This window comes from Euprymna scolopes, chromosome 8 (genome assembly GCF_053919585.1).
Source record: "Euprymna scolopes isolate OS-2025 chromosome 8, ASM5391958v1, whole genome shotgun sequence".
Lineage (NCBI taxonomy): Eukaryota > Metazoa > Mollusca > Cephalopoda > Sepiida > Sepiolidae > Euprymna > Euprymna scolopes.
In genome coordinates, this window is record NC_136489.1 from 62,368,478 (window position 1) to 62,385,789 (window position 17,312).

Genomic DNA, 17,312 nt, shown 5'->3' on the forward strand with positions numbered 1-17,312 from the left:
TTTTCTAATACACAAGGGTTACTTACACGTATATCTACATTAATTACCACTGAGTGTCTCAGGTAATCCGCATATTCTTAGTATCGCCAACAGTGAGTATTAAACGTCATATCTCCAGTATAATGTGAGTTAAAACTAAATGTAACCTTGCTATTTCATTAGTTACGCCACTGGACCTTGTTAGACAAAATATAACCATTTCAACAAGAAGGAGTACCGACTTTAACATGATACAACTAATAAAAGTTATAAGTGGAATTGAGCGAAAATTTGTGGAAATAAAACTCACGATTAAAACAATAATCGTCGTGATAATTCACATAATATAAACTTTCAATCGTCATCCTAACAATTAAAAAATATGTTTTATTATTATTATTATTATTATTATTATTATTATTATTATTATTATTATTATTATTATTATTCCGTTCTTTTATGGGTTTCCGAGCTTATTCTTAATATCATTTAATTTTCTTAATCATAGCATTTCTTTTTTAATGTTATTAGTATAAGAGTGTCGTTACAAAAACTAATGTTGTTTATTTTTATTCTGCTCGAATAGATGTAGAGATTGTAGATATAGAATATTGCATTATAATGACTACACTAATGCATTGATGACGTGGAAGTTTCATATCACTGTTGGATACACTGACGGTGTAAGACTAACACATCAACTCCTGCATAGAGGTGCGTTAGAGTCAGATATGCATCATTTAATTAATAGCAAAACCGCATTGATAATAGAGATGACTATGAAGAAACATAAATTCTGAAGGACATTAATATTTATCATTATACTGATATAACGGTCGTTGATTAGCTCTTCCAAGTTTTGACAAATGGAAAAATAATAAGGTTTACTTAGAAAGCATCCTAGTATGTCAGTTTTCTCATTTGAATTTGCTTTGAGTCCATGCATTATTGATAACCATGGAGAGATGTACAAATTGGTAAGATGTCGCCTCGTATATTATTATTATTATTATTGTTATTATTATTATTATCATTATTATTATTATTATTATTATTATTATTATTATTATTATTATTATTATTATTACGAGTGGTATTTTGCTTACATTGTTTCATACGCATGTATGCCGCAGGCTTTTTTTTCTGGTCTTCACATTATCACAAAACTCTAACGTGTATGTCCTAGTTGTCAGAGAGAAATTTTTTTTTTGCATAGTCTGCCTTTCTAAAATAGTCATTTCGGTCTGTATATACTTTTCGGATCAGATTTCCATACAGATTTGGACGAGTTACCATTTTGTATGTGTCCACACTAAAAGTCATGACCTTCCTGTCTCGTTGTCTTGAATTTATAGTTCGTAATTATTACGTGCCCTTATACGTGAATATTCCGTTCTCTGTCAAGTTATCCTTTCTGTAAAAATGTACCTTAATATATATGCCTTATACCTTCCATGTAATTATTGCTGTCTTAATTTACCTTGCCGCACCTATTTTTGTTCAGTATTATATACAAAATATGTTAGGTGTTCCTACCTTTGTTAATTTTTGAAGTACGATTTGATAAAATCTGTATACTATTTTTGAAGATTTTTATGTAGCTTTGTTTTGAAATATCAGTATAATAAGATATAATCATTGTTCTACTATAAAAAAGGGCCTGTAGTAATATAGATATGATCAGTACTTCACTTAAGAAAGATGTTAGCGACACATTCTGTGCGCTACATTTAAAAGAAAGAGGTTGCCAAAGAAAAACAATGTCTGTCAACAGGTGTTCAAATAAAATAGTAAATTTAATATTGTATAATATAATTAATTGCATTGTTTTATTGGAGTAAGAATTGGAATATTCAAAGTACGGGCAAGTACTTTTCAATTCCTCTGATGTTTGTCAGTTATATGTTTAAACACAGCAGACATAGTTTATATAGAAATGTTAATTAACTCATATTGGCTATGCGATATAAGTGTTTCTGTCCTCAATTTCAAGGAGAATATCAGCTTTGTCAAAACATATCATTTGATTTAATATATTTTTTATTCTGCGGAATTTCCTCTTCTTGTTATTCTAATAACGGATTTTTTTCAAAGCACTTACAGTACACAAACAATATACAAAGCATTGCCCATTCTCTTTTTCTTAGAGATTATTTTAAAAAAAGTTTGTGGCATAATTTTAAAATATATGCTAGATATTGACGTCTTTATAGAACTAGACCAGTATAAGTAAATGTTCTGAATAAAATATTGTGTGTTTATCCCTAGCGATTACTTCACTCATTACGGATCTTTCATGTGACCTTGTATCCAGAGGAACTGTAGCTATGGAAATATATTGTTCATAACTAACTGTAGATTTTTCGGATTCGAAATAAGAGTAACCTTCCGTAATACCTCAGTGTTTTTTTTGTCAACTCCTTTTAATTCTTGGCTACATCAATAGTTACCAGCATTTAACCTTGCCGTTTTACCTTTGTTTCGAGCTGAAGAAAATATTTTAATTACATGTCTTCTATTCCTGAAATTCAGGATTATTCTCTGACTTTAATCAACAAACCTTGCACCAACAATCTCATTCACTTTAATATTATATATTGCCTTGTAGTTGGTTTCTTTAATTAAGCCTTTCTCTCCGTACTATATCTTATAAAAACATATTTTTGTCAATATACAAATAACTCGTAAAATCAACCATCAGGAAGAAATATACTCATACCGATAGATAAATGATAGTGCTCAATCACCTGCCAGTTTAATTGATTTATCATTCAATGAGTGATTGATTGTTGGACTAAAGGTTATAGTTCACGGTCATTAACACAAGCCGTGATCGCTCACAAGCATCACATACGACTGATTACTGCATAAAGACGTGATAACAAAGGGAAAACAAACGCTGTATTTACTTCAAATTTCACTTATTTCATATAACGTGCTTAAGATATGAAAAGTGATCTTTGTATGCCATATATACATACACACAAACAAACACACACACACATATATATATACATATATATATATATATATATATATATATATATATATATATATATATATATATATATATATATATATATATATGATATAAAGCTGAACGTTTGTGTGTGTGTCTTGTCACGAATTGGCTCCTGTATGGGTGACAATTATAGAAAACTAATCACATATAATGATAGAGGATGTATCGAGACACAGGAATGGGTATGTTTGATCGGGCATAATGATGATTCATTAAAACTGTGGGGTCTGCGTACGCGCCTGGTCCAAACAGTCGGGAAATAAAATATTAAAAAATTAAAAAAAACATTTACAAGTGCTTCTGATATGGATGTGCATAATATACTTTGATAAATATGTTTTAACTTAAATAGGGATGGTATAATAAAATTGTGGGGTCTGCGTTCGCGTCTGGCCTCAATAGAATATAAATATGCACAAACTTTACTAAATAGTTTTCATATCTATTTGCGTAAGTATAATTTGATAATTATGTTTCAGTTTGAAGAAATTTGATATAATAAAATTATGGGGTGTTCGTTCGCCCCTGACCTCCATAGAATGGAAACATGTCACAAAGTCTAACAAGGTTTTTTTTTATATAGATCCACATAATATTGTGATAAGTGTTTCAGTGTGAACAGGTATGGTATAATAAGTTATGGGGTTTATCTATTTTATTTTTACTTTGATCATATTTTGCTTTGGTTTTGAAACCTCCAAATTCGAAGCTATCTCTTTACAATCCTTCCCTTTCATAACCTATCATACTTTCATAAATAAGCGTCCATTTTCTATAGGCTGGTTTTGAACCCAGTCAACGACGGGTACTTTTGCTAGTATATATATATATATATATATATATATATATATATATGTATAATACTGATAGATGAAATGAGGCACGCCACATATTAAGTTATCAAAAGTTTATTGCACAATGTTTAACTGTAACGAATGATAACGGTAAAAATGTAAAGAATAGATTGCCACTCGAACGTGTCATTGGTAGCGAAGTAAGAGTACTAACTACCCATTCCGTTACCGTTTTCTAATGTTTTTTTCATAGATTGTGTAATTAATTCTAAGGATGCCTCAAGGCTTTTAACTATATAATAACTAAACTGATTTCAGTTTCAGCCATCATTAAACAAAATCAGTATTAGGAATCATTTCAATGTTATCAAAAATCTTGCTTACTTTACAGAGTCCGTGAAATAAATTTTATTAAACATCAAGTTGAATCCTCATAAAACCTTACCTTGCGGAATATCAATTTAATCCTATTACTAAACGAGCAAATATGAGCATACTTCCGTTGCAAATTACGATAAGGTACACATATCAATTATAATGAATCTATGTTTTGAAAGGTAGTAGGTTTTTTTTTCTCCGACGTTTTATTGTGTATGCATGTAAGAGTAAAGGTCGCATTGGCATGAAATTTATCATAATGTATGTTTGCTAACCCGCACAAAATGTGCTGGTATACATTTTTAAAGTGTTCATTCGATGTGTCATATTTGTGTCGTGTAAAAAGATATAACACATTAAAAACAAAGGAATATATATATATATATATATATATATATATATATATATGTGTGTGTGTATATATATATATATATATATATATTGCCGTTTTATTTGCTTAGTTACACATGTTACGGTTACCGAATCGTAGCAAAGACCCAGTAAGTTTATCACACTTTACAGCAATTGTTATTATGATTAGGACAAAAACGATATTAGAATGAACATAAACCGGGGGAAAGAATTTAATTCTTATTCGACAACATTTCAGTTTAAAGATTTAATAAATATGTAAGAGGCGAGGGAGAGTTTAGTATTTAAACTAGACATAGACAGAAGTAGAATGAGAGGGGAGATATAGAAAAAAGGGTGAAGGGCTTTAGATGGGTAGACCATTGAAGGCGGGATTGAGAAGAAAGAAAGAAAGGGAGATGGAGACTCCAAGGACGAAGTACTGTTGATACATATAAACAGGAGCTGCTAGAAAGGACTAATCTTGCCTTTCCTTTTCTCTTCCCTGCAATTTCTATCTCACAGAAGAGATGAGCCAGTTTGTCTTTGCTTTATCGTTATTTTCATGACAAATGCTCGACTAAGCTTCAATCTATGTCCCCCCTCGCAAAACTTTCACAAGAAACACGAGTCCAGCTGAAAACACTATCGATAATTCTCCGCCCACTCTTTATCTGTGCCTAAACCTAAATATAGATTCCATGAACAAGCTTCTTTCTTAGAACTGCACTCCTGTGGAACGGCCTTCCGTTTTCTTGCTTTCCAGCTGACTACAATATGGTTGTTTTCAAGTCCAATATAAACAAGTTATTGATAAGTCGTTCCCCTTAAGTTAACAAAATTACTGAATTTCCATTACTGACAATTATTATATTGCCCAATTAACTACTGTACATATTTAACCCTTATCCTCGAATGGTCGTGGGCCTTGATAAGTCGTGATTCCTATGTAAAAAAGCAGTTAAGGATGTGGCATTAACTTGTGGACTGTCGCGGTTAGTTGTATACATGTCATATGGAGTTTGATACGTTAAAGATATATGCGGTTTAGGAGGGGGTGTTTGCAATAACTAACATGCGTGTTGTAAACGCAAGGTTATTTGCATCACACTTAAGTGCATTCATCTCTTAAGATGCATTGACCATAAGATGTTTCTAAGAAATTAAGTAAATTATGAAAAAAATTGCCAGATTTTTTTTTACACGGTGGTCACCACTTATCAAGGCCCGAAAGCCACTCAGGGATAAGGATTATTGCAAGTACAGTACGTTCGTGTGGAGATTTATTGAAGTGTTTACTTGAGGTGGCGGTTCAATTGGAATTTGCTTACGTTGAACTTGAATACAAACAGGTTGTATTCAGGTGGGAAGCAGGCAGACAGAACAGAGTTCCATAGGCGTGCAGTTCTAAGAAAGAAGCTTTGTTCATGGAATCTACGTTTTGATTTAGGCACAAATACAGAGTGGGGAAAATTGTTGACAGTGGATTAAGCTAGACGGGTGTTTTTTTGTGAAAGATTGGCGAGGGGAGACCAGATATTGGAGCTCAGACGAGCACCTACTATGGAAATAAAGATAAAACAAGGATAGGCTCGCAACGTCTCTTCTGTGGGAGAGAGGTTGCAGGGAAGAGAAAGGGCATCCCCCACTAAGCCACGAAGTCTATTATGTAATCTGTCAAGGCAGGATAGGCTGTTTTAGCAGCTCCTGCCCAGATATGGCAGCAGTATTCCATCCTTGGACGTACTTGGCTTTTATATAGATAGAGAATTGCATCAGTAGTGAGATATCTTCTGGAGCGGTAGAAGGAACCCACCATCTTTCCAGCGATCTTGGCAACAGACTTGATGTACGTGTTCCATGTCAGATCAGGATTAAAGGACAACTCCAGAAGCTTGTCAAAACATGAGGCTTCTCCTAGACGAGAACCATCCATTTCAATTGATGCCAGATGGAGATCAGAGCGTTGATGATGTAAATATATGAGTTTGCTTTTAGATACATTAAAGGTAACCAGTCAAGTCTTCCCCCACTGAACCACGGGCTCGAGATCAGAGGAGAGAGAATGAGAGAGAACTTTCTGATTTTCAGCCTTGATGTGTTGCCGTAGATGGTCGTGTCATCAGCATAGATGTCAACGAACGATTTAAGTATGTGTTTAGGGAGAGCATTGAGGTAGCTCAGGAAGAGCGTTGGGCCCAGGATTGACCCTTGAGGGTCTCCAGCATTAATATTGCAGGCATCTGGTTTTTGTCCATCGACAACGACTCTTATGAGCCTATCAGGGAGAAATGATTTAATGATTGAGAAAACATTTCCCGTTATACCGTAGCTGGAAATCTTGTGAAGTAGGCCCTTATGCCATACCTTGTCGAAGGCTTTTGATGGTGATTGAATTAATATAAAGGATATGAAATCATTAAAAATATGCATGCTGCTATATATATATATATATATATATATATATATATATATATATATATAAATTTATATGTATATATATAAATATATATATATATATAAATATATATATATATATTATATATATATATATATATATATATATATATATATATATATATATATAATTCTAACCTTGGTCTAGCCGGATATTGTCTTTCCCTTCGTCTACAAACGATCAGACTTTACAGAGAAATACATTTAAAAGCTTATGATACAATGTCAACCGGTTTTTATAATGAATAGCAATGATGATATTTTAATCCAACAGAGGCAAACGCATATATTATTGCCAATTGTCATTATAACTATTCCTGTGCGAATTTGCGTTGGTATCGATTCAATTTTTAAAAAAACAATACTCCTATTATTAATTCGATTTAATAATTATTGGATTTTATCTGAAATCATGAAATATCAATATAAATGTGATTGCCACCATTCTACACAAATCATTTCTCACCTATATCCATAGTGATACTTTAACATAGGTGCATCTCTTTGTACTAATGTTGTTATATGCGATGTGCATATCTTCTGATAATAGATCTTCAAGCAAAATACTTCATGCACTCTACATTTACAAATACTTATTATTAGAACCATTATAGTAGGCGATAAAATACATGATCACATTTTATTCCGCACACAATGAAATGCTATATATACGGACAGGATTCGAATCTCCTTACTGCATTCTCAGCCATCATTGCCATCCGTAGTTGCTGTCGTGTCACCACGTTTTTTGGCCAAGTAAGACTCTGGCCGACTTTGGGTAGGATTGAAACCGCTATCTTTAGAAAATGCTCATCTGGAACTGTAGAGATTAAACGTCTCTATCAACTGCGCTACAGGCCCTGAAGGGCGATCAAGGTTGGATTTTTTGATCTCATAAATGACGTTTGTTTTTATCTGATCTTCCATGGCCGGGTCTGTACCGAGTGGTATATATATTATTTTAATTGGACTCCATTATTGAGATGAGTATTATTTATAATTATTTTATTTATTTCGGACTATTGTTCTCATCTTAATTAGTTGTTGTTTCCCCTAACTGGCAGTGATTGCTAAGAATGCAGTTAGGAGATTCCTATCCGTCGCGGTTACCACCTGACGAAGGCCAAAGGAATAGTTGGCCGAAACGTCGTGAAACAACAACTAATAAATATGAGAATAATAGTCCGCAATAAATAAAATTAATACCATAAATGTTTTTCGTAATACAAATAACAATTTACTATCAGTCATATTTAAAATTCTTATGTGTATTACAATTTACTGGTGAATTGAAAAAAAAACGACGGGATTTCTGTAAAAAAATATCGATTAAATAAACTAGTAACATTGTTATGTGTCGTCTGATTGAATAACTAATATAACGATAATATACTCAGCCGTGGATTAGTATAAGGCACGAATTTGCAAACGGTAGGTTGTTTAAAGAGCATAATATAATTATTAATTAATGTTGCCTACGTTGTTTTTCTATTGAACAACTGTGATGTATTCATTAGACTTATTCCTTATAATTACAATATCAGTGATTCACCGTATAATACACTATTTACATTTTAGATTTTTATATGAAACCAACATTTCTATATTCTAAATGGTATTTGCGTGGGGAATTCAGGAAGAATTCAACAATTCATTAAACACTGATTAAAGAAACACGAACACTTACATCGTCCTCACTTTCTGCTCCTGTGCCTAAATTGCGTTGGCTTGCACTAAGTGTTAGACGGTGTGTTTTAATGATGACGTTCAATTTTGTAGTGTCTGATTTAGTTTTAGCAGAGGAGAACTTTAACAAATTTAAATTATGTATATATGTGTGTGTGTGTGTGTATAGTAATTTATAATATATATATATATATATATATATATATATATATATATATATATATGGCGATTAAGCTACGCTGAATATTCGGCGTGTCATCCACTCTAGGAGTCCTCAGGCTTATGCGCATAAGCCTGAGGAAACCTAGAGTGGATGAAACTCCGAATATTGAGTGTAGCTTAATCGCCATATATATTTTCTAAATTACTAACTAGATCTACCTACGTATTGAGCACTTTTGAAGTAAATACTTAAAGTTTTCGCATAAATCTATACTTTCGTGTATTAATTTTATGTGAGTAAACGAAGTAGTTATATATATATATATATATATATATATATATATATATATATATATATGTATATATATATACATATATATATATATCATTCATAAAAAATGTGCATGCAAGTTAAGGAATATATATATATATATATATATACATATATATATATATATATATATATATATATATATATATATATATATATATATATATACGGAAAGATGGAAAATATGGGAAAAGAATTAAGGACACATCGGCAATCATATTTATCAACCCTTATCGAAGAGTGGCATTAATGTCACTGTGCAGTGCGCTCTAAACATTGTAAATACTTATAATTGTACTAAGACAATGTGAAATAAATACAGTAAATGCAATATAAGGATACAAGGTATTAAAACAATATATAATAATAAATAAATTATGTATGTGCGTATAAAGTATGTGGTTTATTATAGCATCAACTTAACAATCGTTCTTGGTAAGTGAATTTTCCGGTAGGGCTTGGCACGATTGTATTTTGGAAAAGGAGAACTATAAATACTGAACGAAAGAGATACTTTAAAAGTAAGTAAAAACAATAGACGAAGTTTTGTAAAAAAAAGTGTGTTCTCTTTTATCTTTGTTTATTTTATTGTTTTTACCTTATTTCCTGATGCGATACTATGAGGGAATATTATGGTAACATTCTTTGTACAAGTTGAAAATAAGCTATTCGGATCTTGGATGATAATTGCAATTAAGGAAAATATATGCTATATATTACTTATAATAAATTTGATGCAAATGTTGAATTATTATAAAGTTAATATGCTTGTGTTTTTATATTTGCGTTGAGCTTAGTTTGAATAGGCAGAACTAATTTTTAATAAGTATCTTAAAGTAACATACCCGTCAGTATTCGGACAAAGTAAACTTCTTGTCATCATTGCCAATGCTTCTATATTTTTGTTGTTTTCTCAAAGTTTATGATGGAATAGCATTGTTATGGCGATAAACACTGACTAAAATTGAAACATCTTAAGCATGCATATTTTCATTTTTAATTTTAGACCCAGAAAACCGTCATAATATAATATTAAAGGTTAATATGTTTACATAAAATGTAACCATTATTCAAACTTGATTAAGTTTTATTAAATTATTCGAGTTTGAACGAAAGCTAAATTTTACGTGAACATATTAATATTAGTCTCTAATAAGTCACATGGCATCTACTTGGAAGCGATCAATATTGAAATTGAAATCAACTTTTACTCTTCTATACAGTCTTTCTACATTTATTTTATTTCTTATTCTTTCCTTGGCCAATCATTAATGTAGTCATTGCCTGCATCCGTCATACGTGCTTCAGTAGAAAAACGTCGAATTATTCGAGGATTTAATTTATTTTCCTATTAAACTCCAGTTAAGCTCCTTCTGGCTGTCCGAATTTTCTTGCGATTTAGTTAAACGCTTTCTTCTAATTCAGTATTTCTATGCGTTTGACCCATTTTAGTAAACTCACTTTGAATTTTTAAAAACATGGGCACACTTTTCTGAGAAGCATATTATTTCGTGTCAGGCAGACAGTAACCGTCTCAGTATATAAATCGTTTACTCGGTTTGACTTCCATGATGATTATTTTATCAATAAATACTAGTATGCAACATTGTTACCCAGTCGTAAAATACCTTTAAATAGGATACATTACCCTATGCATTTCGTATTCATCCATAAGCAAATTCTGTATTGATTATTATATTGTACCCAATATATATAACAATGGTTTGAAAAGTAAACAAAATCATGATAATGTTTTCAGCAGTTAGAGTCGAAACGTAAACAGTCGGTCGTTATGTAACACTTCAGTTACAGTCGTAATCATTAAAAGAAAAAGCACTGGAGAGAATATTTAAAACACGTCTGTCAAGGCTGGAGGAATCAAGTAAATTAAGGTTAAAAAAAACCGAACAGCAGTGAAAGTTTAAATTTGAAAAGCAGGGTCAAACTGACCGAGACAAAAAGCGCGAAAGTTAGGGTTAATAATTAGGTCAACTTCATATTATAAGCTCTATTTCCTTTTCGGTTTTATTGAGCTCTTACATCTTGTTGAGATTAGTTTACTTGTAAATATTAACTCTTTAATATTTATAATATATTTTAAGTTTACCATTTAGATTACCTTGGTAACCTTATTGTAATTCTTATTTTATATATATATATATATATATATATATATATATATATATATATACATATATGCTGTATTAACAAAAGCAATACTTCAAAGCAAGAATTGATAGCAACCAAAAGTGTATTTCATTGTTAGTTGTTATTGTTTCAAGGCTGATTGGACAAATTCAAACATTATTGCGTTTGAAAATTTTTACATAACCAGCCTCTTTTCAGACTTATTGAAAAAAAAAACTTTAATAATAAAATAATATGTAAAGCCATTTCTCTTAAAGGAAATACATCATGCAGAAACATCTATCCCGGACGCATCTTTGTCTGAAGCGTTCAAACCTTATTAATTTTATTGTCGTATAATCTGTTTCATGATCAAGAACATTTTTCGCGCTAATTAAGATATTTAATTCAATAACAGGCACTATGCTTTTATGTTATATTTCATTCTCGACAGGTTAATATTTAAATCTTCTTGATCTTTTTCTTTATCAATATTATAAAACTCTTCTCATGGAAAATGCACTTTAACCCTCTCTATTCTCCTATAAACATTCGGTGATCTCTTTATGGTTTGAATGTCTTCCTTTTCCCATTTAGTAATGATTATCAATCCGTTTGTTTCGACTGCTTAATGTTCTTTTGTTCAGCGACGGTGATCGATTGAGCGCAACTAGGATATTAATATTCCCCGGATGCACTATTATTTTCTTTCTCTCTTCTTCATTATAAATAGTTTCACTACTTTTGTCCTGTTCATCATATCATCCCTTTAATTACTTCCGGATTTATTCATTAGGTTTCTTTGCTTCTGTTCTATATTTATTATTTATCCTCTTTATTTTCCTTCTATTTCACGAGGTCATTCCTTCAATATTTTTTCATCTTACCGCTGTTTTTGTTTTGTTGTTGGTGTTTTTATAAGCTGTCTTTTTTATTTCTCCTACGTTTTTCTTCATCTTTCGACTCCTTCGTATTCTTGTTATACTTTGACATTCTACTTGTTCTATTATTATTGTTATTAAATATCCCATTTTTCTTAACTTTGTTAATTGGTGGTTATACATCATTTTCTGATTTATTTTATATTTCTTACGTTATCTTTCTTTGTATCTTATCTCATTTTGTTAATTTATCTACTTTTTTGTTATTTCCTGCTTTTCGTATTTTATAAATTCTCATATAATTCCTTTTTCATTAACATTTTCCCATTTATCATTTCTATGAACCTTATTGATGCCATATTTCGTTATACATCGTCATTATCTTCTATTTATTATATATCCAAATATCTAAATGCTCCTGTAGATAATCTTAATTTGTATCTTTTTTTTTTTAACTTTGCGCTTTCCATTCCCCGCCTCTTAGAAATTATTCGCTAATCTCTCATTATGTTCTTCCTAATTGAAGTGCAAACTTCACACTATAATTTTAACATACCTTGCCAAACGAGACAATATATGGACGAAATTATTCTATATATATATATATATATATATATATATATATATATATATATATACTTTCTAGTCCTTTTCTTTTTTATATTTTTCTTGGTGAACTTTCTATTTCTACGTTTTTTCCTTGAAATAATCCGCAACCAGCTGCCCCTAACATCAATCAGATTGATTAAAGTTATATCGAACTATCTGTCAGCGATTTTGATTGCATTAGCCTTGATTTATTTTTTCTATCCATTATTTTCCTAAGTATCTGTAAAAATACTGAGATCACCGAAACGCTTACAAGGTCAGACAATTGCGAAACTGAGCCATTTTACAGCGATTCGTATATTTTGGATTGATGCCAGCATGCTGACCGGACAGGTAATATAAAGTTGTATAAAAGGAAGGAGTTCTACTTTCAACTCATTAATCAGTTTTGTCGGAGAATAAGAAGTATTCTATTGAACATGAATTGCAACATAATAAAAGATAGGGGCAGTAAAAAATAAAACAATGAATAGAAATAAATATATCAATAATAATAATGTATATTATTATTATTATTATTATTATTATTATAGTTATTATTATTATTATTATTATTATTATTATTATTATTATTATTATTATTATTATTATTATTATTATAGCGACAGTATACCTGGCATCGTCCCAAATACTCGAAGGGTCAAGGAATATGGAAGGACCGAGGAGTGAAAGCCTCCACTGGATGTGTGGGAAGAGGACTGTGTCCTTAGGGAGGCTTATTGGTGCTCAAATTCTCATGAAGAGCAATGGTCACAACCACTGAGGAATGGTTTCAGAAGAGGTGGAGAATAATAAAAAGCTGGATAACGAGTAAATAACAGTAACAGTAATAACAACAACAACAACAACACAAACAACAACAACAACAACAATAATAATGGATATATTATTATTAACATTATCATAATATTCTGTTGATCTATATTAAAAAAAAAGTGTTAAACTGTGAGACATATTTCCATTCTATGGAGGTCAGGCGCGAACGAACACCCCATAATTTTATTATACCATATTTCTTCAACCCGAAACATAATTATCAAAGTATACTTACGCAGATAGATATGAGAAGTCTTTATTAAAGTTTGCTTCTATTTCCATTCTATGGAGATCAAACGCGAACGCAGACCCCACAATTTTATTATGCCATCCCTATTTAAGTTAAAACATACTTATTAAAGTATTTTTATGTAAATCTATATCAAAAACACCTGTAAACGTTTTTATTTTAATTTTAAAATTTGTATTTCCATACTTTGTGGACCAGGCGCGAACGCAGACCCCACAATTTTAATATAACCATCGTTCTGTCAGATCAAACATATATATATATATATATATATATATATATATATTATTATTATTATTATTATTATTACATTTTCACCCCAAACAACGCAAATTGCCACTTTGGTGTAGGGGGCTACTATCAGGGGCAACAACTACTGGGGTACTATGTAGGGAGTTGGGCAGCAAGATGTCGGTTCACGTTAAACTTGAACTTCTGCACATCAGTACTGTTGGGGAAGCAGGGACCTGGAATGGAATTTCAGAGTCTAGCGGTTCTGGGGAAGAAAATATTGGAGTAAAAAGATATTTTACATCTAGGGATCTCTACAGTATGGGGGTGGGATTTAGCTGCCTGTCGAGTTTGTCGAGGGAGCTCATGTCGTGGGGGCACAAGTGATTGCAGTTCGTCAGAGTATTCACCACTAAAATACTTGTAGAAGGGATCCAACATTTCGTCGATGAGACAGAGGCTGAAGCGTAGATGCTAGTTCAGGGCCTATCAGGTTTGCGACTCTCTTTTGAACCTTGTCAAGGAGCGAGAGACTAGTAGCAGATGCACCAGCCCAGATGTGACAGCAATACGCCATGCATGGGCGAATGGTGGCCTTATAGAGGTACAGGATACTTTCGGGTGTTAGTAGTTGTCTAGCACGGTAGAGAGAGCCCACCTATCTTGTAGCGGCCCTGCCAATGCCTTCAATGTAGTTGTTCCAACTCATGTTTCCTGTGAACGTTAGGCCAAGGAGTTTGAAAGATATACTCTCAGATAAAGAGTCGTTGACCATTGCTATAGGTGGTAGAGAGGGTTTCTATTAATTATTGGATGAAACTAGTTTAGTCTTGGCGGCATTGAACGCGACCAACCACTTTTGTCCCCATTCCACTACAGATTGGAGGTCTTCCTCTAGTGTTTCTGCCATTTCTTTAGAAATGTGTTCATTCGTCTTCCTGTCGCGCCTGCCATAGAGTGTAGTTTAATGAGCATATATAATTATCTCAGAGGCAATTTTGTCGGGGAGATCATTTATGAATATCAGGAACAATAGAGGTTCAAGGATAGAACCCTGGGGAACCCCCGCATTTATATCATATGGTTTCGATGTACGACCGTCGAGGACAACCTGGATTTTTCTCTAAGTATCTTTTTACTAAGAAGGATTTAATTATGTTAAGTATGTATATATATATATATATATATATATATATATATATATATATATATATATATATATATATATATATATTCTTATTTTATCTAAAATCCCATTTTAAATTTCGAATTTTTCAAATTGCTCTCCCGGCCTGAAATCTTTAACACAATTTTAAAAAATAAACTTTCGCTAATTTAAGTCTATAACCCTCTAATATATCCCGAAAATAGAGGAGGTGAACAGAGATATACACTTTTCGATAAATAAATAAAACACAATGCAAGTAATGAAAGAAGAACTGAGTAGGCGTCGGCATTCAATCTTAATCGCTTTTGATATTATTAGTAAAAGTTGTTGTAGTATATCTATTGTATTATTTCTTCATGTTGGCGCCATTACCAGATATAAACTCATGTTTAGTCAGGGAAAATGGGATCACTGTATTCTTATTTGCATTTTTTTGCACTCACAGACACACACACACATAAATATATATATATATATATATGTATATATATATATATATATATATGTATATATACATATATATCGCAACACAATGGAAGAGCTACACAAACTTACTCATTTAATAGAAAAGAAAAGTAGGTTAATATAGAGTATGTAAGAATATGAATAGGAAGCTTTAATGAAAAGAAGAATTGTGTATCAATGGATAAAAGAAGGAAGGAAGGAAAAAGACTGCTTTGAGTTTACGTAAAACACATTGCGGTACAATACTCTGTTCGAATAATAGATAAAGATAATTAAATTTCTACTTTTCTCCCAATAAACCTTACTCTAGACTAAAAAGGCATTGATTATCAATTAATAACACATCTTTGCTGATATTTCTTTCTCATATTTAATTGGCATTATCTAATAAATTTTACATGGTTTTGTAATTCAATGTGTAAAATTTTTAAACACCTATCTTCATTTTCTATTATAAAATATCCGATATCTTGAAATTTAATAAAAGAAAAAAACTAAACTACATCTTAGAATATTAAAGATGTCTAAAGGCACGCACCAGCGTTTCTAGCGGAAGTCGATGTATGGAGATCAAGTCGCATCTTGTATAATCACTAATCACATCCATTCATGTTTGTAGATATAAATTTTAATTTTATTGCATTGTCTCTCTGTCAGTCTCATCGTGATGAATTGACAATGAAGCTTAACTCTAAAACAACTGTTGCACAATCTGCAATTGGCTAAAATTACTTTTCAATTAATAGGTGATATATATATATATATTATATATATATATATATATATATATATATATATATATATATATATGACTACTTGGTTCGGCAACCTAAATCAATATACGGAAGTGCGTATATAAAAACGCCAGACAAACGCAAATCTTCGCATAAGCCTGACGAATCCTAGCGTGGATGAAACGCGGAATATTCTGTGTAGCTTAATCCTCATATATATTTTCTAACGTACTAATATATATGTATATATATATATATATGTATATATATATACATATATATATATATACTAGAAAAAGTACCCGTCGTTGACTGGGTTCAAAAACAGCGTACAGAAAATGGACTCTGATTTATGAAAGTATGATAGGTTATTAAAAGGAAGGGTTGTAATAAGATAGCTTCGAATTTGGGCACATAAAAACCAAAGCAAAATATGATCAAAGTAAAAATAAAATATATAAACCTCATAATTGATTATACCATACATGTTCACACTGAAACACTAATCACAGTATTCTGTGGATCTATATGACAAACCCTTGTTAAACATTGTGACATATTTCCATTCTATAGAGGTCTGGCGCGAACGAACACCCCATGAGTTTATTATACCATATTTCTTCAAACTGAAACATAATTATCAAAGTATATTACGCAGATAGTTATGAAAAGTCTTTATTATAGAGTGTGCCTATTTCTATTTTATGGAGGTCAAGCGCGAAGGCAGCCCCCACAATTTATTTATACCATACCTGTTTAAGTTATAACATGCTTATCAAAATATTCTAATGTATACCACTATCAGCCGGTCACTGAGGTGGGACCGACAGACGTGTTATAGTAAATGTCTTAAAGCGGTCTCATGAAGATA

At 31.5% G+C, this 17,312-nt stretch overlaps 1 protein-coding gene across 3 annotated transcripts in view; it reads left to right on the forward strand.

Moving 5' to 3' along the window:
- LOC145283593 (5-hydroxytryptamine receptor 1D-like) overlaps window positions 1–17,312 on the forward strand; it is a 1,014,695-nt gene that overhangs the window by 331,144 nt on the left and 666,239 nt on the right. The window lies entirely within an intron of this gene.